At 43.1% G+C, this 26,056-nt stretch overlaps 1 pseudogene; it reads left to right on the forward strand.

Moving 5' to 3' along the window:
• Window positions 1-935: 935 nt before the first annotated feature.
• On the forward strand, window positions 936-24,760 carry LOC128071008 (zinc finger protein 280B-like; annotated as a pseudogene).
• Window positions 24,761-26,056: the final 1,296 nt, after the last annotated feature.

The following is a 26,056-nucleotide window of genomic DNA, read 5'->3' on the forward strand; positions in this document are numbered from 1 at the left end:
AATATTGGATGTTTAACAAACCTTCTTAGTAACTTGAAACCAGATACAAGTTCTGAAGCTACTTAAAGTGGTATTTACTGTATATATACAATGTATTTTTAGTTGAGCATATACGTTCTAACATGTTACCTGTTAAAACTACCAACAGAGGTATTTTATTTGATGTTATTTCATTGCTTCCATTAAAGGAAACATAGAGATATGAAGGAATTAAATTAGTAAAGAATGAAAAATGAATATAATAGAGAAGAAAATGTAACAAAACCAAAACTTTATTTTCCCATATGACTGCTAGGAGACTTCCAGCAGAACAGGGCCTTTAAAAAAGACTCTGTAAAGGGTCAAAAAAGAAATATTTTAGGCTTTGCGAATATCATCATTGGCATTAATTAAGTTTTCAGGCATAGAGAATAACCAAAGAAGCTGGCAAGTCCCTGTTCCAACTTTAAGGACTCCGAAAACGGAATTTCACACAATTCTCATGTCAGAAAATAAAATTCTTTTTGGTTTTCCTCAGCCATTAAAAGTGCAAAGCTATAAAATAAAAAAAAAAAAAAAGAAGAAGAAGAAGAAAAAGTAAAGCTCATTCTCAGCTCACAACAGACAGTGCAAAAACAGGGGCAGGTTGCCCTGCCTTGATTGAAATGTAATTCCAAGAGGAGGGGCGTCAAGATCCACTGTATGGTCAAGTTTCTTAAGCAAAGAACTTGCTTAAGGGAGGTCATCCCTGAGGGCTGTGAGTGCTGGACACCATCACTGGACTCCCCTGGTAGACTCGGAGGCCGTTCTCAGCCCTGTGCATCTGTTTTCTCTTCGCGTTTGGTGAGCTGAGCAATCTTGACCCAAGACCCTTGAGATTCAGATTCAGCCTGACCACGCCTCCAGCAGGCGATTGTACGGGGTGAGGGGGTGGGGGGAGGGCTCATCGCCCGCGCATGCGCCCAACTCGGCCTCGAGGCCAATCAGATTGCAGGCGCCGACACCTGGCCGCCAATCATGGGAGACGCCCGCACGCCTGTAGGGGGAGCTGAGGCGGCGCCCCGGACCTGAGGAAGCGTCATCCCCTCAGGCTCGCCTCCTCAGCCTTGGTCCGGGAACTGCTGAAGACAGGTGAGCCACAGGCAGTTCTGTCTCCTCCGCCAACAGGGACCGGTAAGGACTGGAGCGTGGTTCAGCCCAAGCGGTGCCTGATGGCTAAAGGGAGGGTTTCTCGGGTCCCCACTCGCACCAGGCCTTGCTCGGCGGGGCGGCCGGTGAGGGCCCGCGGGCCCTCAGGAGGGAGCGTGCGGCAGGACCCACAGGCCTCAGGCTCCTTTCGCCCTCTCCCCTCTCTAGTCTGGGCGGGCTGTGCTCTCCAGCAGCTTTCCTGCCCAGGGCGTGGGACAGGCCAGCTCACGGAAAGGGCCTCTTAGGCCCCTGGCCACCGGCACCACCCCCAGCTCTCCTGTGGAACCTAATGTATTTAAACACACACACACACAAATCTTCACGGCCCAACCTGGTTCTGCACCCAGGCACAGTCAGGCGGGCGCAGCAAAAAAAAAAAAAAAAAAAAAAAAAAAATCGATCTAGTGGCCTCTTCACTGCCCTGGTGCTTTGGTCGTTTTCCTGTTTCCTCTGCGTCTCCTCGAACTCCAGGGCTGCCCCGTCCCTGGGGGCCCCGAGATTCAGGCCTTTGGTTCCGGAAGTTGGCAGATGAGGTATTTGTTTTGTTTGTTACTGAGAGAAGGGAGGTGGGAGGAAGAAGCTCAGGGCAAAGGAGTTCAATCACTCGGTCTGGTTGAGTGTGAGACGCCTGGTCAGCATCCGTAGGGTAGGACCAGGTAGGGCCTGGGGGGATAGAACGTTCCCGGAACAGGTGACTCACCCTGAGCTTTTCCTCTGCTTGTCCCCAGGATGTGACCGTTTGCTGCCTGGTAGGTCTCAAGCGCTCAGGATTTCAATGGGCCCCTGAGGTAAGGTGACAGACATCTTTACAATAAGGGACAAAGTTGTGGCTTTCTTACTTTCCGTTTTTCTCCTTTCATTCGTCGGCTGACACGTTGGTGTTGAGAGAGAGTATTCCTGATTGGGGATTACCTGTCCCTGATTGCGGGTGCTGACTTCAGGGCAATCATGGTTTCAGGTTTGCAGCTTTCTGAGTGGCAAGCTTAAAAACAGGCAGGGTGACTTGCTTTCTCCTGCCTTCTTGAAAGAAAAAAAGTAAGAGCACCATGGGTCTTAAGCTGTGTAGAGCTGACTCCTACCACTTGGTGAGGCTAAAATGGGGAATGCACATATCCTAAGGTTTTAGCTAGCAGAGCAAAACAATGCAGGTGTGGGGGTTCCCTGGTGGCCTGGTGATTCGGATTCTGGGCTTTCACTGCAGTGGTCTGGATTCAGGCTCTGGTCAGGGAACCGGGACCCCACAAGCCAAGCAGCATGGCGAAATGAATAAATGAATCAAGTGGTTCATTCAGAGAAAATCTGTGTGGTTTAACATGTTCACGTGGGATTACTTGCTCATTTCTGTACCCTTAAGGGCTTTATTTCATTAAGTTAGTGAACTCCACTGGATGGGGGCGAGGGACCACATGAGTTCATTTCATGCATGTAAACAAGATCATAGGTAGCTCTATGCCCAGCAACTTGTGCCTACAGCTGTGTTGTATACTTATCTTGCTGGTACAGCTTTGAACTTCACAGCATGTTTTGTTTTGGTCACAACATGTGGCTTCATAGGATATTAGTTCCCCAACCAGGGATCGAACACAGGATCCTGGCAGTGAGAGGACTGAGTCCTAACCAAACCACTGGACTGCCAGGCAACTCCTGTGTTTCGGTGCTTTGGATTGTTTTGTTTGTGTGTGTGTGTGTGTGTTTAAAATTTTTGCTATATTTATAGGAGAACTCTTCTGTGTGTAAGTATGATGTGAGTGGTATGAATAACTTGAAATGTTTGTGTTGTACATATGATCTCAAATTGAGTAGTTTGAAAGAACTTAACACTTGTTTTCTCTTGGCCTAGGATCTCTCCTGAGGTAGTCAAGCTTTTGTCTGGCTTGGCAACCTCTGAAGACTTAGTTTGTTGAATCTAAGCTCTCTCACTTGTCTGTACTCATGAAGCCTCAGTTCCTCCTTCTGTGGGCCTCTCCAAGGGGCTTCTCTTCTGGAGGCTGCTTTCTTTTCTCAGAATGAGTGATTCAGGAAAGCACTTGCACCCATGATAAAGTGCAGAGTCTTCTTTCAGATGTTACACATCTTCACTTGTGTATTTGCTTAGTCTCACAGGTCAACCCTGTGATAGATTGAGAGAGAACTACACAGGGGTGGGAATATCAGGAGATTCGATTCACTTGAAGGCTGGTTACCATACCCATTAATCCACCATGCCAGCCTTTTTTTCATATGATCTCAGCTCTGTCAATGTGAGCAAATTATTTGGCTTGTGTACTCTTCTTGTGTGCTGCTACTGCTGCTAAGCTGCTTCAGTCGTGTCCAACTCCGCAGTCTCATGGACAGCAGCCCACAAGGCTCCCCCTTCTCTGGGATTCTCCAGGCAAGAACGCTGGAGTGGGTTGCCATTTCCTTCTCCAATGCATGAGAGTGAAAAGTGAAATTGAAGTCTCTCAGTCGTGTCCGACCCTTCGAAACCCCATGGACTGCGGCCTACCAGGCTCCTCTGTCCGTGGAATTTTCCAGGCAAGAGTACTGGTGTGGGTTTCCATTGCCTTCTCCAGCTTGTGTGCTCTCCAGCTTGATCTACTCAATTCTTGATGTACTCAGTTCTAGACCTACTCATTTCTTGATCTTCTAGCAAGTCTCCTCTTTGTCCCGGATTAAGTTTTCTGTTTCTCTGGATGGTTCCCATCAGCAAACAGACTGACTATAATGTGACCTGTCGTTAAAAATCCATCTTTGGGTGACACATTCTGCTTCTGCTGCTTTTATTTCATATTTGTTTATTATAGACTTCTGCAGAGTTGTTCCTAGACTTTGTTATCTCGAGTTCTCTCATTTTCCTTTAAAGCCACTCTTGTCAAGGCCACAAGTGAATTTCAAATGTTTAACTCCGTGGTCAATTTTTAGTTGTTATTTTATTTAATTTATTGGCAGCGTTTATCAGACTAGCTCATTTCCTCCTCCCTGAAAAAAATGTTTCACTTGGATTACAGAGTGCTTCTCTTTCCTGTTTCTCTTCCACCTACAGTTCTCCCACATACAAAGTGTGACCTTTGTGTCTGGCTTGATTCAGATGTCATATTTTCTTTTTCAATATTTATTTATTTAGCTCTGTGGCATGTGGGATCTTAGTTCCCAGCCCAGGGATGGCACCTGTGGAGAGTCTTAAACGCTGGATCTCCAGGAAAGTCCCCTCGTTTGTGTACTTTCAAGATTCCTCCATTTCATGGCTGTATAGCAGTGAATGTTTTTGTTTTATTTTTATGGCTGAATATGGATTATGAATATGGTAAATGACTTCCATGCATTCCATTTTGAGCATATACCACAGTTTGCTTATCCATTCGTCAATGAATGGATAATACGTGGATGGTGTACTCTTTGTGGCTATTGTGAGTAATGTTGCTGTGAACACTGATTTTGCATGGACTGAACATTTTCAGTGTTGTGGATATATACAAAAGACGAAATTGCTGCATCATATGGCTCCTCTATATTTAATTTTTGAGATACTGACAAACCACTTTTGCAAGAGTGGTTGTACCATTTTACAGCAGTTACCTCAACAATATCTGAAGATTCCTTTTCTCCACATCCTCTGCAGCACTTGTTATTATTCGTCATTTTGATTGGGTGTGAAGTAGTATGAGTGTGAAGTAGTATTTCAGAGAGGCTGCTTTACATTTTGCTAGGGGCTTCCCTGGTGGCTCAGAAGGGAAGGTGTCTGCCTGCAATGTAGGAGACCTGGGATCAACGCCTGGGTGGGGAAGATCCCCTTGAGAAGAAAATGGTAATCCACTCCAGCACTCTTGCCTGGAAAATCCCATGAACGGAGGAGCCTGATAGGCTACAGTCCATGGGGTTGCAAAGAGTCGGAAATGTCTATTCAAATTCTTTTCCTGGTTGTTAAATGCTTTTCTTTTTTTAATTGTTGTAGAAAACATCCAACTTAAATTTTTACCATTTTAATCATTTTTGCATGCTAAGTATTTCACACACTTTCATCAGCCTTTTGGAGAAAGAAATGGCAACCCACTCCAGTATTCTTGCCTGGAGAATCCCATGAGAAGGGAACCTGGTGAGCTTTCGTCCATGGGGATGCAAAGTTGGGCACACCTGAGTGACTAACACATATACACACACATAGTCACAGTGTTGTTTTGTTGTCGTTGTCGTTGTTTTAGCTGTGCTATGCAGCTTGAATGACAGTTCCCTGGTTGAGGATCATACCCAGGCCCCTGATAGGAAACTGTGGAGTCCTAACCTCTGAACTACCAGGGAATTCCTTATCACATAGTTATGAAACAGACCTCTACACCTTTTCATCTTGCAAAATTGAAACTCTATACCCATCACCTGTCCCATTAAACAACAACTCCTCTTTTCTTGACTGTTGACCTAGACCATGGACTCTATCGTTCTTTTTTGTTTCCTTTATGTTGCTTGACTATGTTAGCTATTTCATACAAGTAGAAACTTACAGTATTTGTCTTTTTGTATGACTGGCTTGTTTCATTTGGCTTGATGTGTGCAATGATCATGCATGTTGTAGCATGTGACAGAATTTTCTTCATATGGCTAAATAATGTTTCATTGTATGTATATATCACATTTGATGGACATTTAGAAGCTTCCACCTCTTAGTTGTTGCAGTTAGTGCTGCCGTGAGCACGGCTGCGCAAATATCTCAAGACCCCATGTTAACTTCTTTTGAATTTATATCCTGAAGTGGAATTGCTGAATCATGCATCAGTTCTAGTTTTTAATTTTTGGAGGAGCCTTTAAACTGTTTTTTGTAGCAGTTGCACCATGTTAAATCTATTCATAACACACAAGGATCCAATTACTGTACATGCTTGCCAACAGTTGTCTTTCCTTTCCTTCCCTTTCCCTTTCCTTTCCTTCCTATGTAAACACACACACATATGCACACACAATTTTTTTCATATCCTTTTCCATTATTGTTTATCACACATTATGAATATAGTTCCTTGTGCTATCCAGTACGATCTTGTTTGTCTATTGTATATATTATAGTTTGCATCTGCTAGTCACCAGCTCCCAATCTATGCCTGCCTGACTTTTCCCCACTTGGTAATCACATAGCTGGCTCTCTATGTCTGTGAGTCTGTTTCTGTTTTGTAGATAAGTTCATTTGTGTCATATTTTAGAGTCCATGTAAGTGATACCATATGATATTTGTCTTTCTTTCTTTTTTTTTTAATTTTTATTTTTATTTTATTTTACAGTACTGTATTGGTTTTGCCATACATTGACATAAATCCGCTACGGGTGTACATCAGTTCCCAATCCTGACCCTTCCTCCCGCCTCTCACCCCATATCATCTGTCTGGATCATCCCTGTGCACCAGCCCCAAGCATCCTGTATCCTGCATGGAACATAGGCTGGCGATTCGTTTCTTACATGATAGTGTACATGTTTCAGTGCCATTCTCCCAAATCATCCCACCCTCTCCCTCTTCCTCAGAGTCCAAAAGTCCATTCTATACATCTGTGTCTCTTTTGCTGTCTTGCATACAGGGTTATCATTACCATCTTTCTAAATTCCATGTATATGTGTTAGTATACTGTATTGATGTTTTTCTTTCTGGCTTACTTCACTCTGTATAATCGGCTCCAGTTTCATCTATCTCATTAGAATTGATTTGTATAAAGTCTGCAAGCAGTAAATGCTGGAGAGGGTGCAGAGAAAAGGGAACCCTCTTACACTGTTGGTGGGAATTCAAACTAGTACAGCCACTATGGAGAACAGTGTGGAGATTCCTTAAAAAATTGCAAATAGAACTGCCATATGACCCAGCAATCCCGCTGCTGCGCATACACACTGAGGAAACCAGAACTAAAAGAGACACATGTACCCGAATGTATATCGCAGCACTGTTTGTAAGAGCCAGGACATGGAAACAACCTAGATGTCCATCAACAGATGAATGGATCAGAAAGCTGCGGTACATATACACAGTGGAGTATTACTCAGCCATTATAAAGAATATATTGTCTTTCTCTTTCTGACTTCCTAAGTAGTATTTTTAATGCTAGTGTAGATTCAAGTATATACTTAACTTCATTTTCAGAACATTTGTTGCTACTGTATAGAAATGTGATTGACTTTTAAAATATTTCTCTTGTATTCTGCAAGCTTTATATTAATTCTAATACTTGTGGTTTCTTCAAGATTTTCTATATAAAAAGGTATGTTATCTCCAATATACTTTGACTTTTTCCTTTCCATTCTGAAGGCTGTTTTTTTTTTTTTCTTCTTTTTTTTTTAAACAACAGCAACAGTTCCTTTTTCTTACATAATTGCTCTGGTTATAGAACTGCCAGTATAATGTTGAGCCAAAGTGTGTCGTAGACTTCCTTGTGTTGTTCCCAGTCTTAGAGGGAAAGCTTTCAGTTTTTCATTATTAAACATGATGTTAGCTGTGGGTCTTTTACAGGTACCCTTTGATTGGGAAAGTTCTCTTCTGTTCTTAATTATTAAGTGTTTTTTTTTTTAACCCCTGTTATGAAAAGGTGCTAGATTCAGGGAAATGCTTCTTCTGCAGGCAGATGTGTTTTTTGTTCTATTGTTTTAAAATGGCATAATGTTGATTCACTTTCATAAAATGAATCAACTTTGCATACCTCCATAAATCCCATGTAATCATGGTATACAGTCTTTTTTATATGTTGTTAGATTTTGTTTGCCAGTATTTTGTTGAGGACTCTTTCACTTGTATTCATAAGGGATATCAGGGGTGTGTGTGTGATGTCTCTGTCTGATATTGGTATGAGAGAAATACTGGCATCACTTTGCCTGCTATGTGGGGAAGAGACCTGTGGCGTGAAGGATGAAGCATTGTTGGATTTAGAGGGAGAAATTTAGGATATATCAGTGTGGAATTGGGGTGAGATTATCAAGAGAGTTCATTGTCAATTTCCTAGGCCTGTGTTAAGTGCTTGACATTGAATTATGCTGTTTGTTAACTAGGTATAGATAGATTATACTTTGAATTTGCTACCTATTTTCTTTGTTAACATTTATGAAATTAGAATTTGTGAATCAGGTGTAATGTGCATTTAAGATACATTTTCTTCGAATTTTACTACAAAACAAGATGCCATTGACTAGCTGATGCCTTTTAAAAAGAGCTGTTAACCTTAAGTCTAAGAAATAAGCATGTTTGTCTTTAAGAGACAGAAACACCTTTAAAAGTTATAAATTTGCCCAAGAAGATGCAGCTGGTGTGCAGTTAACTTAGAATTCCAACTTCATCTTCTTTGCCTCCAAAGTCCATGTTTCTCAACACTGTACAATAATGCTTTTGTAAAAATACTCGTCCTTTACATGTGATTTTACCTAATGATCAGTAGTGTTGGGTTTTTTTTCTTTATTTTTTTAAGTAGAAGAGATTAAAGTGAACATGGGACAAAGCTATGATTCTAGAGCCATGTAGACTTGTAGTCATAGGTTTTTCAGCTGTCATTGAGTCTCGTTGACACTCGGTGCCTTTGTCTGTAAGATAAAGGTGTTTATAATTACCCTAGAGTTTTGGAGATAATCAAATAGCTCATTTTTCTGTGCTTAACTAATATGTATATGTTTATACTTAGGTGGCAGTTTGTATAAAGGAAGCACTGGGACTTGTGGCCGCACCCTCTAAGAATAAAAAAGGATTCAAAATATGGAACTACCATGTATGTTACGTGAAGAAGAACAAGAGCCAGAAGTACGGAAAGGGAGGGAGAAACCAAACAAGTAGATGATGATGATGATGAAGTGATATTGGTCGGAGTGGAACTTGTAAATGAAGATGCTGACGTGATCTTTGTTGGGATGAGCTCAGCTTCGAAACCAGTCATTTCAAACATACTGAACAGAGTTAACCCAGGTTCTTGTTCAAGGAGAAAAAGGTATGGTCTCTTCAGGAAAGGTAACACTCACAGATTACAGCCTGTTAGTCATGTGACTCCTACATCAGAAGCAAAGACTGTCTTGCCAGTTTCTGACTCTGAATCAAGATCAACAGATAGTCCTATTATTATTGAACCTCCATCTCAAGCTGGTTATAAAAGTATTTCACCACAAAGAGTGCCAAATTGCTTTTCAAAGGAGTCATGTTCTTCTTTGATTACCTTCACAAGTTCATTGCAGCATCCAGTAGAAAGAGCGGTTTCTGCAGGAGATATGAATAAAAGTCCTCATGTCTCAAAGGTACTTTCCACTTGTGAAACAAATAGCAGAAATCCCAGAAGGCCTAAGCTCAGTGATGGGGAACATTCTTTAGCTTTGTCCCCTTCAGGTATTTTTCATACAGTGACTACTCAGCAGAGCACACCAGACAGTGTCCATACCTCACTAAGCCATGTTCAGAATGGAGAACCTTGTCCAACACCTTTTCCAGAGGACAGTGTTCATTGCAAACCTGTAAGACCTTTAGGGGAAAATGGACTGACAAAAACTGATTTTCCAAGTTTAGCAAGTCCAAACAAGATTATTGACCCCACAGAAGGAAATCTGATTGTGTTTCTTCGTGACTTCTACTATGGAGAGCATATAGGAGTTGAGTAGCCAGAACTGAAGGCCCACACGGCGTTTAAATGCCTCAGCTGCTTGAAAGTTCTAAAAAATGTCAAGTTTATGAATCACATGAAGCACCATTTGGAACTTGAGAGGCAGAGAGGTGACAGCTGGAAAACCCACACCACCTGCCGGCACTGCCTCTGCCAGTTTCCTACTCCCTTCCAGATGCAGTGTCACATTGAAAGTGTCCACACTCCCCAGGGGCCCTCCGCAGTCTGTCGCATCTGTGAGTTGTCCTTTGAGACAGATCAGGTTCTCTTAGAGCACATGAAAGACAATCATAAGCCTGGTGAAATGCCCTATGTATGCCAGGTTTGCAGTTACAGATCATCATTTTTTGCAGATGTGGATGCACATTTCAGAGCATACCATGGTAACACTAAGAATTTGCTTTGCCCATTTTGTCTCAAAATTTTTAAAACTGCAACAGCCTACGGACGTCATCATAGAAGGCACTGGGAAAAGAGTTTTCACCAGTGTTCCAAATGTCGGCTGCAGTTTTTAACTTCCAAAGAGGAAAGGGAGCACAAGACCCAGTGTCATCAAATGTTTAAGCCTAAGCAGCTAGAAGGATTGTCTCCTGAAACAAAAATTGTTATTCAGGTGTCACTGGAAGCCCTTCAACCAGGATTGGTGGGAGTAGCATCCATTACTGTGAACACATCTGATTTTGAATCATCACCCCCCAAATCTAAAAGTAGGAGGTCAAAAAAAGAAAAAAAAAAAACTTAATTCTACTTTCAGTAAGTCTGAAGCAAGTATTTCCGTCAAAGTTGAATACCCCATTAAAAACAAAAAAAATTATAGGGTTATTCAGTAATATCAAATATAGGGAAACTGATGGGTAATTTATGTGTTTTTGTTTTAAATACAGGAAGTACAGTTTTGTTTGATCTGCATATTGAGACGTTATTTAAAAATCTATTATCTGTTTTTCATAGAATTGTCAACATGTTAAAAGAATGTGTGCGTGTGTGAGAGAGAGAATGAGAAGTGGAGAAAGGAGAAGTAACAACTTACTCTGGTATTTCATGTTACTTGTAAGTTCGAAGGCTCTACTATACACATAATCTGTAGAGTGTTTTAGCAACGTAATTTTCAACTGTTTCCATGCCTTGAAGATCTCAGTATCAACTATATAGCCAGATTTGAATGTCTTTGTTATGGTATGGACCCCTGTGCTGCTGAACTCTCTGAAGTGCCTCTTGGGCTGATCGAAGATAATCTGGCCCTGAAAGCGTGCAGTGGAGAAGTTGATGGAGAAGCTATGTTGTGAGTTTGGACCAGACACGGGATTTAATCAGTGAAGGGCTGTGGCTTCTTGTCCCAGCTGAGGAAGAGGCATACATTCACTCCAGGCATAGAGCCAAGGTAGAAGGAACACTGTCTCAGAGTGCGTTTACCTAGCCCAGGGACATCTCAAGGAAGCCAGCGGTTAAAATGCCTGTGTTTGGTGAGAGACCCTTGCAAGCATCAAGCAGGCCCTGTGTATCACTGACTGCAGTTGGAGAAGCAGAGATAGTTAATAGAATGAGACCTGGTGCCTGTGGACCTCCTGTTGAGTGATCAAAAGGGGAATTTGATTCATTGCGTCCCCTTTGCCAGTTGGCTGGCCTGTAGTCTCAATGAGGTAGGCATATCTGTGTCAGACACAGTCGTAAAGCAAGTTAAAATTCCCAAAGGAAAAAGAGCCTTGACGTCCACTTTGATTTGTGCCGGACCCATAGTTTTAACTGCAAAGGATCAAACACAGGGAATCTGTTCAGTTTTCGAACTGGGCTACATTAAGTTCTCTTACCCTTAAGCTACAATGGAGTTGTCCAAGAATAGTGAATATAGTGGGTAAAAATAGTCCAGGATGATTAAACCCTTTTTAGCACTTTTCCTTACCTTTTCCAGTTACATGTGTCTTACCCTAGTTGAGCATGTGAAGATTTCAGTTTTGTATCTTATCTTGCCTTGGACACAAATGTAGTAGCGTTAACAGCTAATTCTTGGCGTGTGTAATTTCCCATTGTATCAAACTAACTGAGTTTCAGTCTTACTTGACACAGTCCGATGTGCAAGAATTATCTCGTTTATTTCAGTAATTATCAGGTCATAGAGTTATCCTTCCTCTAATCTATCCAACTATCTAATCTGTGATTATACGTGTGAAAATCTTTTTTCTTGCTGTCTCCAAGGGCTCTTTCACAGACCTGTGGGGTACCCTCTAAGTATTGGTTCCTGAACATCAGCACACTTGGCTGCCTCCGTAGGTTCTTGGAGTTGAGTCTCCTCCTGGAGTTGAATGTCACCCCTTCTCCACTTCTGGCACAGATAGCTAGCAATCTCTGTGCACCATTCAAGGAAGCTGGGATCCTGTCTGTAGACCTGTGCCAGGAGCAATCTCTCCGTTTTCCTCTTCCTTTCTCCTCCTCTTTGTCTCTCCCCACTCTCCCCCCTCCTCAATTTATTTAAATCCTCTAAGCTTTCACAAAATGCTGGAAAGTGATAATCACCAAGGGGTTATCATCCCTCTCAGAACTGAAGAGGAAGGACTACAGATGAGTAAGCTGTAGTGAGTCTATTGTGTCTGTAAGAAACGCCGCGGGAAGAAAGAGCCACCTCTATGGACCGTTGATCAGAGCCTTTATTGGGCGGTCGCTCTTGGGCAGAACTCCCGGGGGTGGGTGAGCAAGGAAGCAAAGGGAGTCTGCGAGGTATGAGGGGTGGGGAAAGGTTTTATAGCCAGGGCCGGGCTCCCATATAAGGTAGAAATCACGGGCTACAGCGGTGGTTGGTGTCCAAGGGCTCCACGTGGGCACCTGATTGGACGGCTTGGTTGCCGGCCCGCCTCCGGGACTTGTGTGCGGCACTTTTCTGGGGCATGCCTCAACATGCCCGACCTTTCAGTCTCCATTTTAGGTAATTTCCTGAGTGTAAATTCAAATGCAAATACATTGTATTTATGTACTCAAAGCTTGCTTGGTTTATTTGCCCTTTGAATATTTTACTAGGCCTTTCCAGTTAGTTTACTTGGGCCAAAGCACTTTGCTAAGTGTCAGCTTAAACCACTTTTAGGTGTATAAAGAAGTGTGTGTGTGTTCTGGTCTCAGGTGAAAACTCTATGTATAAATAAATGTGCAGACTATTGCATTCTTATCTCCTTTCTTCAATTTCTATAGTAAAAATACGAAATCTTTTAGTTATGTGTTTTTTTGTTACTTAGCATTATCAACACTGTGATTGTTAGTTGCTTTGAAGTATGCTCCTGAGGAGTACAAGTTGTATTTATTGCCAAATTAAAAGTTTCCAGCGATATGGTCCTTGACTGCTTCCTCTCTTCCATTCTCTGTCCTTCTACTCTGCTATTTTCCCCAGTAATGTACTCTTTTTGACATCACTGGCCTTGGTTTTCCTCCATCAAATTCCATGTCTTTCCAATCCAAAGACTGCAAGTGCTGTTCTTCTGGAAATGCTCTTCCCGTAGGCCTGCATGCCTTGCTACCTCCCTTGTTTGAGCTCCACCAATGCTGTTCAAATAACACAATCAAATCTCCAACCCCCTCTCTTTCCTCCTCCTCCTTCAAGGCACTTGAAGTCTCTATCCTCTTCTTCCCTCTCCAGCCTAAATTTCCTAGATTTTCATTAAAAAAAAAAAAGAGATAATAACCTCAGGGCTTTGCTTCTTAGAATTAACTTGAGTCAGTTTCTTTGCCTTCAAATAAAAGATAGTTAATAGTGAGTTGAGTTCTTTCAGAAGCTACTTCTGTTTTTCTATTGATATCTCTATATTATTTTTCACACAATGACACTTTGGTTTGTTTAGAAATATGTTGAATATCTGTCAAGATATTTTGTTATTGCCCTCTGTGAATTTCCTTGTCTGGTTTGCTTGTTCTTTCAGGTAAAATTATTTTATTAATAAAAGAGAAGGGGACTACAGAGGATGAGATGGTTGGATGGCATCACGACTCGATGGACATGGGTTTGGGTGAACTCGGGGAGTTGTCGATGGACAGGGAGGCCTGGTGTGCTGCGATTCATGGGGTCGCAGAGTCAGACACAACTGAGCGACTGAACTGAACTGATTATAACAAATGAGAGCTGTCTCAAGGTGACATATATTAATTTTCTCCATGAAAATGAGAAAGCTTTTATTCTCTCAAACAATGTCTATAGTCTCTTCAGCTACACGTATGTATTTACCCCCTTATTTTTAGAGCAAGTAAAAATCAACAAAAGTGCAACTATTAATCCAAAATCACAAATGCTATTTCCAAGAAAGCTATCTGCTACTAGAAATATTTAAGTTATCCGTTAATATGAGAAAAACAATTCAGTCTTGGTCTTCATGACTACACGCTCTACCTTTGGACATCAAAGCGGCTCATTTCAAATGGCACGCTAAATGCTGATTTAGCAACATCTCACACTGCGTATTTGAAAGGTCGGGCAATGCCGGGCATGTTGAGGCTTGCCCGGGCGTGTTGAGGCATGCCCTGGAAAAGTGCCGCACACAAGTCCCAGAGGCGGGCCGACAACCAAGCCGTCCAATCAGGTGCCGACACGGAGCCCTTGGACACCAATCACCGCTGAGCCCGTGCTTTCTACCTTATATGGGAGCCCGGCCCTGGCTATAAAACCTTTCCCCACCCCTCATACCTTGCAGACTCCCTTTGCTTCCTTGCTCACCCGCCCCCGGGAGTGCTGCCTGAGAGTGACCGCCCAATAAAGGCCCTGATCAACAGTCCATAGAGGTGGCTGTTTCTTCCCACAGCGTTTCTTACAGTATTCATCAAATCTTGGCTTTCCTTTCCCTCATGAACTCTACTGATTTTAAAATTAGGTTGATCATTAACAATATTTTGCTTGAGATCACATTGATGCTTGTTCTAAAGTGCTTAAAATTGTATTTCAAGATAAGGCATGAAATGTTTAAAAACAATTATGTCGAAGAATAGTCAAGAGACCACCTAATTCTTCTGTCACTTGAAAACACTGACATAAGCATTAGCCAGTATGGGACAATGTCTTCTTGACTTAAATGACAAAAGCGGGCATCAGAATAAAGAGAAAGAAACAGATAATTAATATAAAACTGGTACATTACTAAATTTTGTATTAAGGCCTAACATCAAAGTGATAGCCACTGCAGCCATGATTAAAAAGTTCCTGCTCCTTGACCATTAAGGTGTGACCTAAATCAAATCCCTGATGATAATACAGTGGAAGTGAGAAACAGATTTAAGGGACTAGATCTGATAGAGTACCTGATGAACTATGGACAGAGGTTTGTGACATTGTACAGGAGACAGGAATCAAGACCATACCCAAGGGAAAATAAAATGGCAAAATAGCAAAATGGCTCTCTGAGGAGGCCTTACAAAACTGTGAAAATAAGGGAATCAAAAGGCAAAGGAGAAAAGGAAAGATAGACCCGTTTGAACGCAGAGTTCCAAAGAACAGCGAGGAGAGAAAAGAAAGCCATCTTCAGGGATCACTGCAAAGAATTAGAGGCAAACAATAGAATGGAAAAGACTAGAGATCTCGTCAAGAAAATTAGAAATACTAAGGGAACATTTCATGCAATGATGTTCACAGTAAAGGATAGAAATTATATGGACCTAAGAAGCAGATATTAAGCAGAGGTGGCAATACATAGAAGAATTGTACAAAAACGATCTTCATGACCCAGATAATCACGATAGAAAGTTCACTCACCTAGACCCAGACATCCTGGAATGGGAAGTCAAGTGGGTCTTAGGAAGCATCACTATGAACAAAGGTAGTGGAGGTGATGGAATTCCTGTTAAGCTATTTCAAAACCTAAAAGATGATGCTATGAAAGTGCTGCATTCTATGCCGGCAAATTTGGAAACCTCAGCAGCGGCCAGGGGACTGGAAAATATCAGTATTCATTCCAATCCCAAAGAAAGGCAATGTCAAAGAATGCTCAAACTGCTATACAATGGCTCTCATCTCACACACTAGAAAGGTAGTGCTCAAAATTCTCCCAGCCAGGTGTCACTAATACTTAAACCGTGAACTTTCTGATGTTCACCATCTGCAGTGATTTTGGAGCCCCCAAAAATAAAGTCTGACACTGTTTCCACTGTGTTCCCCATCTATTTCCCATGAAGTGATGGGACCAGATGCCATGATCTTCGTTTTCTGAATAGTGAACTTTAAGCCAACTTTTTCACTCTCCTCTTTCACTCTCATCAAGAGGCTTTTTAGATCCTCTTCACTTTCTGCCATAAGGGTGGTGTCATCTGCATATCTGAGGTTATTGATATTTCTCCCAGCAATCTTGATTTCAGCTTGTGTTTCTTCCAGTCCAGTGTTTCTCGTGATGTACTCTGCATATAAGTTAAATAAGCAGGGTGAAAATAAGCAGCCTTGATGTACTGGTTTTCCTATTTGGAACCAGTCTGTTGTTCCATGTCCAGTTCTAACTGTTGCTTCCTGACCTTAAGGGGATACCAAACATTGATAGGCTGTGCCATCATAGGCCCCATTAACTCATTGTTTGATATCATAAGAACTGTATGCTTGATTTTCATTTTTTCATGGCATGTTCAAGGCACATTATGAGAAACGAATGTCATGATGAGGAACAAGAAAGAACCATTGAAAAATTGAATCATTGAAAAATGATTCAACTAAAACACCTGGGAGTCGAGGTGATCTTAGATGTTCAAGACATATTTCATGCACAGTTGTGACTCAAATTGCCATTGAGTATGTTTTGTGTTGTTTGGTTAAAAATGACACCATCCCCCATGAAACAGTCAGCTGACACTCAAGATGTGTGCTGTGCTGAGTTGCTTCAGTTGTGTATGACTCTGTGTGACCCTGTGGACCATAGCCCACTAGGCTCTTCTGTCCATGGGATTCTCCAGTCAAGAATCCTGGAATGAGTTGCTGTGCCGTCCTCTAGGGCGTCTTCCCAACTCAGGGATCAAACCCATGACTCTTATGTCTCTTATGTCTCCTATATCTCCTGCATTGGCAGGCACGTTCCTTTCAACTAGTGCCAACCTAGGAAGCCCAGGTCAGCCATAGCAAATTCATTACCCTCTTCTTTCCTGATTGCACTGAAAAAATAATCTGTGAACAGTTCCACCTCTTTAAAAAAAAAAAAATTTAAAAAGAGTACACTTCAAAATTGTAATAACATGGGCCGTCCTTCTTAAAAGATGTTTCTAGAGCTGCGAGTCCTTGGAAGAAAAGCTATGACAAACCTAGACAGTGTACTAAAAATAGAGATGTTACCTGACACACAAAGGTTCATCTAGTAAAAGCTATGGTTTTTCCTGTAGTCATGTGTGGATGTAAGAGTTGGACCATGAAGAATGTTGAACCCTCAAGAATGGATGTATTTGAACTGTGGTGTTGGAGAAGACTCTTGAGAGCATCCGTTGGACTGCAAGGAGATCCAACCAGGACATCCTACAAGGGGTCAGTCCTGAATATCGTTGGAAGGACCAATGCTGAAGCAGAAACTCAAATACTTGGGCCACATGATGCGAACAGCTGACTCATTGGAGAAGACCTGGATGTTGGGAAAGATTGAAGCCATGAGGAGAAGGGGGTGACAGAGGATGAGATGGTTGCATGGCATCACTGACTGAATGGACATGAGTTTGACCAATCTTTGGGAATTGGTGATGGACAGGGAGGCCTGGCATGCTGAAGTCCATGGGGTGGCAAAGAGTTGGACACAACTGACTCTGTGAACTGAACTGAGAGCTCCTGCAAAGCTTGAATTACACAGATCAGTGGTAAAATACTCCCTGGGATTGTACAGAGACAGAAACTAATGATGAGAGTACATCACTGTACGCCTTGGGGTGGAGGTTTTTTATTTTTATTTTTAATTTTTATTTCTTTGACAGGCTTCTCTGTTATCAGAGATGTACTCTCCAATTGCTTTGCAATTGCATCCTCTTTGCATGACTCAGCTCTCTGGAGACAAGGGAACTCAGAAGAGTGACCACCAGGGAGGTGATATCAAGAATATCCTGGCTTTGTAGAAGCCTGTGCTATCTTATGCTCTCCTCTGGATGGCTTCCTAGTCATAGCTGATAAGTCATGAGTGTGATTCATGGCCTTTGAAATCTGATTCTGCACAGAAGTTCCGCTCCTTTTGTTCTGATCTCTGGTGGTTGTGATTTTCCACATCTGAGCTCTACTGAACACCCCTTTCCTGTGTTGACTCCTTAATGTCCATCGAGTATGTCCCTTGACCTGCCTTCCCAGCTCACTTAGTCCTTGTTTACATTCGTATTCCCTGCCCTGTGTTGCTTTGAACCACTGCCGATCTGTGATCTGTTCTGGGTGGGGGAGATGCTTTTACCTGTCTACCTAAAGGATAAGCTGCATTTGCTCACATGATACAGGATCATTCCCCTGCTTCCATGTCTGTCCTTCTGGGAGCCCCCCACACTCCACCCACCACTGCCTCCAGGGTATCTTTCAGGTTTCTGAAACTCAAGGTCAAATTCCTCATCTTCCTCTTCCTGTACTTATCTTTAACAGCTCCCCTGCCAGGGCACTGCACTCCTCAGGCTGAAATTCTTCATTCGGGGGCCTGGGTTCGGACCCCTTCTCATGGACTATACACCCCTATTTGTGCCGGGCCTTTCAAGTTGCTGTCCAGGGAAGGTCTTTCATCGCCATCCACAAGCTTTGCCCCTCTTACCCCCACTGCCATGACCCAGTCGCTTCCTAAGTAGGTCCTGACTCTCATGAGAATTGGGGGGTCCCGTGGCCTTCGTGGGTAAACATCTTTCATCATCTGTAAAGTCCATTGAATGAAATATGAAAGCTTGCTTCCAAAAAGACTTCCAATGAGTGGTTTTCTTTTTTTTTTTTCCCTCTTCCCTCTTGCTGTTTTCAGGATAAATCTTTGCATAAGGACAGCAAAGCAGTATGCTCATTTTTGGGAGGGATGCTGGGAGGGATTGGGGGCAGGAGTAAAAGGGGACAGCAGAGGATGTGATGGCTGGATGGCATCACCAACTCGATGGACGTGAGTTTGAGTGAACTCCGGGAGTTGGTGATGGACAGGGAGGCCTGGCGTGCTGTGATTCATGCGGTCGAGAAGAGTTGGACACGACTGACAGATTGAAATGTACTGACTGAACTGGGGACCTCAAGAGGAGTTTTACAAGCCAAATTCCAGTGAATAATCTTAAGTCAGAGTATTCAACCTGGCGAGAGAGCTTGGGGCTTTCCTTCTGACTGGTGCATATTACAGGCATTGTGGGTGGGGTGTGGATTCCTTTATCCTTGTCTGCTTGCCTTTTTGTACAGGGTGGTTTGTTGTTGTTTCTGATCTACAGTAAGCGATGCTGAGAACTTTGCCTGGGGGTTGTAGGACAGGATTGCTCCATTTTTGGCTCCTGCAGACAGTACCCTCTGCAACTGGCAGTGCCCAGCACTCTCTTGACTGGCGATAAAAGGAATGTACATGTCTGGAATGAATGATGCACCTAAGGCACGACTTATCACATGTAAGATATGATACACTATACAGAGCTGGCAGGCAAAGCCATATTCCTGGGTCCCTAGGTCCAGCTTCAGGTCTGTGCTTCACCAGGTTCAAGCCTAACGACGTTTCCCTCATGGGAGAAGTTTGATGGTGTCAAGATTTCAGACTAGAGGTCTTCAAAGCTGCCTTATTTGCCACTCTTCACCATGAGTGAGAAAAATGTTGAATAAATGCTTTGTTTTGGTGAGGAAGCCAAGGAGGGCAGGGATCCCCAGCTACTCTGTCTCTTAAACCTGGAGCCATTTTTGCTGGGAGTGTAGGTGGAGTATGGTTTGGGAGAGGCAGATGGGCTGCCTTGGAATGCAGTCTTTGTGGCTGGAGGAGGAGCTGGGCAGTCTTTGCAGACGAAGGGAAGCGACACAATATGCTCTGGGCTTCAGGGTGAAGCCAGATGTTCGTTCAAAAACATATATATGCATATTTTTGGCCAAGTAAGATCTTCCTCGAAGCTCTTCTGTCTTCACTGTAGCATTTAGAATCTTTAACTGAGTAATACTCCATTGTGTATATTTGAACAGTTCTAATGAGGTAGATGAAACTGGAGCCTATTATACAGAGTGAAATAAGCCAGAAAGAAAAACACCAATACAGTATACCAACACATATATATGGAATTTAGAAACATGGAAATGATAACCCTGTATGCGAGAGAGCAAAAGAGACACAGATGTATAGAACAGTCTTTTGGACTCTGTGGGAGAGGGTGAGGATGGGATGATTTGGGAGAATGGCATTGAATTATGTATATCATATATGAAATGGATTGCCAGTCCAGGTTCAATGCAGGATACAGGATGCTTGGGGTTGGTCACTGGGATGACTCAGAAGGATGGTACGAAGAGGGAGGTGGAAGGGGGGGGGGGGGTTCAGGATGGAGAACACGTATACACATTCATGTTGATGTATGGCAAAACCAATACAATATTGTAAAGTAATCACTCTCCAATTAAAATAAATTTGTGTTAAAGAAAATAATCTTTAGCTGTGGCATGTGGGATCTAGTTCTCTGACCAGGGATTGAACCCCTCACCCTGCATTAGGGAGCGCGGAGTCTTAGCCACTGGACCACCAGGCGAGTCCCTTAGCCAAACGCTAATGACAGCACTTTGAGAGAGTCTTGTGTGCAAGGATTTGTGGGGATGAGAAAGAAAAGCCCACCAGGTCATGGCTGAGTCATTATAGATGATGGGTTGCTGTAGGGAGTGCTACTTTAAGAACCTGTCCTAAAATCCTGCATGTTCCTCCATCATCATGGTTTCACCTAAAGGCTTTCTTGTGATGCTCAAATTCAACAGCTCTGTGCGAGTCTGGTTGTTGTCTCTTTTGGGACACACGCCCCTTCTTTCTCCTCCATGATGTTGAAGCTGAAACTCTAATACTTGCGCCACCTGATATGGAGAGCTGACTCATTTGAAAAGACCTTGATGCTGGGAAAGATTGAGGGCAGGAATAGAAGGGGACGACAGAGGATGAGATGGTTGACTGGCATCACCGACACAATGGACATGGGTTTGGGTGGACTCCGGGAGTTGGTGATGGACAGGAAGGCATGGCGTGCTGCCGTTCACGGGGTCGCAGAGAGTCAGACACAACTTAGTGACTGAACTGAACCTGCTCCTTCACCCTCTTTTTCCAGGAAGCCCAAGGGTTCTGTCCTTTTGCTGTTCGTGGGTCTGTTTTCTGTGTGGGCAGCCTCCATCACTGCCTTTCCAGTCTTTAAGTTCCTTCCCCTGTTGTTCACTCCATTTTTTTTCTCTGGGACTTCCACCTCCCACCCCCCCCCCCACCCCCCCAGATAACTGCCCACCAACCCTCTGACTGGAAACAGCCCCTGGGCCTCCCAGCTGGGGCATGTCAAAATACAAGCTCTCCACAACGTGTCCATAACCTTGGCTGGTTCTGGGTGAGTATGTAATCTTGGCCAGGTGGCAGCTTATTAATGTTGGGATCTGTCATTATGTTGGGATGAAAATTGTCTAGAATTTAAAACCAGTTGTTCGCCAAATGAATTGCTCGTGGTTCTGTTAGGGGTAGTCATTTTGTTTGTCGTGTCAGCTTACAATAAATAATTGGCTCTGTTATCCTAATGTGTTGTTCTCAGGTCCAGGCGGAGAAACAAGTCCAAGTACCATGTGGTTTCATACATGAGCCTGTCAGTGGCTGCATTTCCAGCTCTGTGACTCCCAGAGGAGGAATGTTTCCTTGCTTTAGTGCCTGGTAAGGTTTGGAATTGATTTTCAGGTCAACCCTGTTATATAGTAGGAGCACAGCAAACTTTCAAAACTGTACATAAACATTCATCTTTGTTGCTACTTTTCCTAGCAGTTTGTAAAAAGAATGGCTTTTTGGTGTAGAACAGAGGTTGGCATTTTTTTTTTCAGTAACAAACCAAGTAGTAATTATTTTTGGCTTTATGGGCCCCAGATTATTCCATTCTCTCCAGTAGCAGTGAATAATCAAATAGGTGTAGTTGTATTGCAGTAAAATTTTATTTACCCCACCCCCCCAATAAAAAAGACAGGTGTGTAGATATTTTGCAGGGGGAGGATAGGATACACCATCTAGCATGTTGGGTTTTTCTGGACAGGGATGGGACCCAGGCTCCCTACATTGGGAGCATGGAGTCTTTTTTGTTTGTTTGTTTGTTTTGAACTCCATTATCTTCATTACATATATATATATATATATATATATATATATATATATATATATATATATATATTTAACTGGAAGCTAATTACTTTACAATATTGTATTGGTTTTGCCATACATCCACATGAATCCACCATGGGTCACTGGACCACCAGGAAGTCCTAGCTGGCTGGATTTGATTCCTGGGCCATAGGGCTTCTCTGAGAGTTTAGCTATTAAGGAATCCACCTGCAGTACAGGAGACCCAGGTTCGATTCCTGGGTTGGGGAGATCTAGTGGAGAAGGGTTCGCCTACCTACTCCAGTATTTTTGGAGTTCCCTGGTGCCTCAGGGTGTAAAGAAACTGCCTGCAATTCAGGGACCCTGGGTTCAATCCTTGGGTTTGGAAGATTCCCCTGGAGGGAGAGAACAGTTACCCACTCCAGTATTTTTGTGTGGAGACCTCCATGACAGAGGAGCCTGGCATACTGCAGTCCATGGGATCACAAAGTGTCAGAGATGACTGAGAGACTAAGCACAGCATTCAGTTTCCAGGGCACTGGTACTGAAAGTAGGTTGGTTAATTGATGGCTTACTAAATGCTTAGTTAGGTTATTACTATATAATAAAAGCTGAGTTAAGGACTTACAGATTGAAAATTCTCAGCATAAAATCATAAAATCCTTTTAAGGAGTCAGCCAATATACTTGTATACATACTGTGTATAACTCTGAGTAGGAAATGTTTTACATACATGGGTTCAATGCCTTGGTCAGGGAACTAGTTCCCACATTCCAGACCTAAGACTCTATGCCATGACAGAAAATCAGTCTAGCAGTTCATGGAAATGTTTAATCTAGTTGCCACATGACCCCGCCATTCTACTCCTAGTTTTACACACAAGGGGAATAAGGACGCATATTCACACACAAACATGTGTATACAAGTGTTCATGTGTGCTGATAGCCAAATGTATGAATATGAGAGTTGGACTCTAAAGAAAGCTGAGCACGAAAGAATTGATGCTTTTGACCTGCAAATATTTTGTGCTGGAGAAGGTGTTGGACAAGGCTCTTAAGAGTCCCTCGGACTGCAAGATCCAACAAGCCCATCCTAAAGAAACTCAGTCCTGAATATTCATTGGAAAGACTGATGTTGAAGCTGAAACTCCAATACTTTGACCACCTGATGCAAAGAACTGACTCACTGGAAAAGACCCTGATACTGAGAAAGAATGAAGGTGGGAGGAGAAGGGGATGCCAGAGGATGAGATGATTGGATGGCATCACTGACTCAATGGACATGAGTTTGAGTAAGTTCTGGGCATTGATGATGGACAAGGACGCTGGCATGCTGCAGTCTGTGGGGTTACAAAGAGTCAGAGATGACTGAGCAACTGAACTGAACTGGCTCAATAGCCAAACAGTAGAAACAATGTAAATATATCCATCCCTGATAAACAGATAAATCAAATGTGGTCAATTGGTATAATGGAATATCACTCAACCATAAGAAGGAATGGAGTTCCCACACAGAGGTCAACAGGGATGCACCTGGAAAACACATCATGAGTGAAAGAAACCAGACACAAAAGGCCACCTGTTGTATGACTCTGTGTATATCAAGTGTCCATAGGAGGTATATCCAAGACCCACACATGGTTTCCAGGGCCCAGGAGGGCTGGGGAGTGACTGCTGACAGCCATGAGGTTTCTTCTGGGCTTAGGAAGCCTGTTCTCAACTGGGTGGGTGTTGAAAGTTCGACCACTCGGAGTACAGTTCATTCATATGTACATAGGGGATTGGTGTTTACTTGAGTTATAGCTAAGTAAAGCTGTTACATAAATAAAAAAAATAAAATATTAAAAGAAAGCTGTTACAGGAAAAGTCCTAGGTGCAGGACCTTTCTAAAATATTTGTTTATTCATTCATTTATTTATTTGGCTCTGGTGGGACTTTGTTGGTGCATGTGGGCTTTCTCCAAGTGTGGCAAACAAGGGCCCCTGTCCACTTGCAGCATGTGACCTTCTCATTGTGATGGCTTCTCTCGTTGTGGAGCATGGGCTCTAGGGCACACCACCTTCAGTAGTTGCAGCACGTTGGCTCAGTAGTTGCAGCACCTGGACTCTGGAGCCCAGGCTCAGTGGTTGTCGTGCACCGGCTTACTTGCACTGTGGCATGTGGACTCTTCCCTGAGCAAGGATATCACCCATGTCTGATGTGCTGGCAGGCAGAGTTTTAACTATGGGATCCCCAGGAAAGCTCTAGGTGCAGGATTGATGAGTGAGAAATAACTAGTCAATAATTTTATAACACCCGTATTTTTTTCTTTTTTTTTGGTGGGGGCGGGGAGGAGATCTGGAAAGTGAAGGGATCTCCCTGGATCCCCCGTTTCTGGTGTATTTTTGAGTGTTGGTGTATTTTGGGGTCCCTTCCATAAGAGGTAGGCCTTGCAGATACAAACCAGATGATGGGTACAGACCAGGAAAAGGGTGCATCCCTTGTCTCCCACAGGGAATCCTGGCCCAAGTTGGATATCTTCACTTCTGGGTTATCCTGAAGCCAGTCTGACAACTGGTAGGTGGCACAGAGCTGTCACCGACACATCCTCCTGTCTGTGTTCTGGGGACTGGTTTGCTCTTTTGGTGTGGGGGAAGGTTCCTGGACCCTCTTTCTGAGTTGCAGGTCAAAGAAAGGAGCAAAGCTGCAGCCATGGACAAACTGCTGGCTGGACATGAGACTGTGGGCATCAACGACATTGGTCTGTCCAGGTTTAGACAGGAGGCCATCTGCCTGGTGAAGGGGTTGCATAAGACCCTGAAGCTGAAGGTGAAAAGGTAAGACCTGGGTGTCAAGCCTTGTTGACAGACAGAGATGAGCAGGCCAGCAAAGTGTGCAGTCTCTTGGCTGCCCTGTGTCAACTGTGGCAGTCTCAATGTCAGCATGTGTGTGTCTGTGCATACATGTGTGAGCATGTACACTTAGGAAGTACAAGAGTGATTCATCTCTTGGTTAAGGATGAATCCAACATCACAATCTTAAAGGATTACCTCTTATTATTAGTTTTATGTTGAAGTATATTTAACTTAGTTAAAGCTCCAATCCTTTGGCCACCTGATGCAAAAGGCTGACTCATTGGAAAAAACCCTGATTCCGGGAAAGACTGAAGGTGGGAGGAGAAGGGGACAGCAGCAGATGAGATGGTTGCATGGTATCACCAACTCAGTGGACGCGAGTTTGAGCAAACTCTGGTAGGTAGTGAAGGACTGGGAAGCCTGGCGTGCTGCAGTCCATGGGATCACAAAGAGTCAGACACAAGTTGTCAGCTGAGCAACATATTTAAGTTAATAGTTAATATTGTGTAAGTTTCAGGTATACGGCAAAGTGAGTCAGCTATATATTTATATCCACTCTTTTTTTTACATTCTTTTCCTGTACTTGTTTGGTGGCTCAGATGATAAAGCATCTGCCTGCAATGCAGGAGACCCAGGTTCAATCCCTGGATCATGAAGATCCCCTAGAGAAGGAAATGGCAATTCACTCCAGTATTCTTGCCTGGAAAATTCCATAGATGGAGGAGCCTGGTAGGCTTCAGTCCATGGGTTTGCAAAGAGCTGGACATGACTGAGTGAGTTCACTTTTTCCTGGCTTGTCACAGAGTATTGAGTGGAGTTCCTGGTTCTGTAAGGTCAGTTTTGAAAAAGACTCCTTCTTTCATTACTGCTGAGTGTTAATTTTTGATTTATGAAGTGATTTTGATTCCTTAAATCTTATTCCTGGCAACAGCTGATGCTCTGAATGAAGCAAAATATCATGGGCCATTTTTAACCCAAGGTGGCAGGGTACCGGATTTTCAGGCCTTATGCTAATATGGAGCGATGTACATGGACATCCACATCCACGCTTTGGGGTGGGCTAGCATACTTGATTCGAAAGCAAATTGTGAATAGGAGTTGGGGTAATTTGAGGTTGTCAGGGAAATTGGGGATGTGATGCTTTTACACACAGGAACTAGAACAGTACTGCTGGGCAGCTTGGAGATACTGGTAACTGTTTTTGGCCATGCTGGCTACAAAACTTGCTGGCTTCATTGGCAGCTCAGCCGATAAAGAATCTGCTTGAAATACAGCAGACCCC

The sequence above is a fragment of the Budorcas taxicolor genome, chromosome Y (genome assembly GCF_023091745.1).
Source record: "Budorcas taxicolor isolate Tak-1 chromosome Y, Takin1.1, whole genome shotgun sequence".
Taxonomy (NCBI): Eukaryota; Metazoa; Chordata; class Mammalia; order Artiodactyla; family Bovidae; genus Budorcas; species Budorcas taxicolor.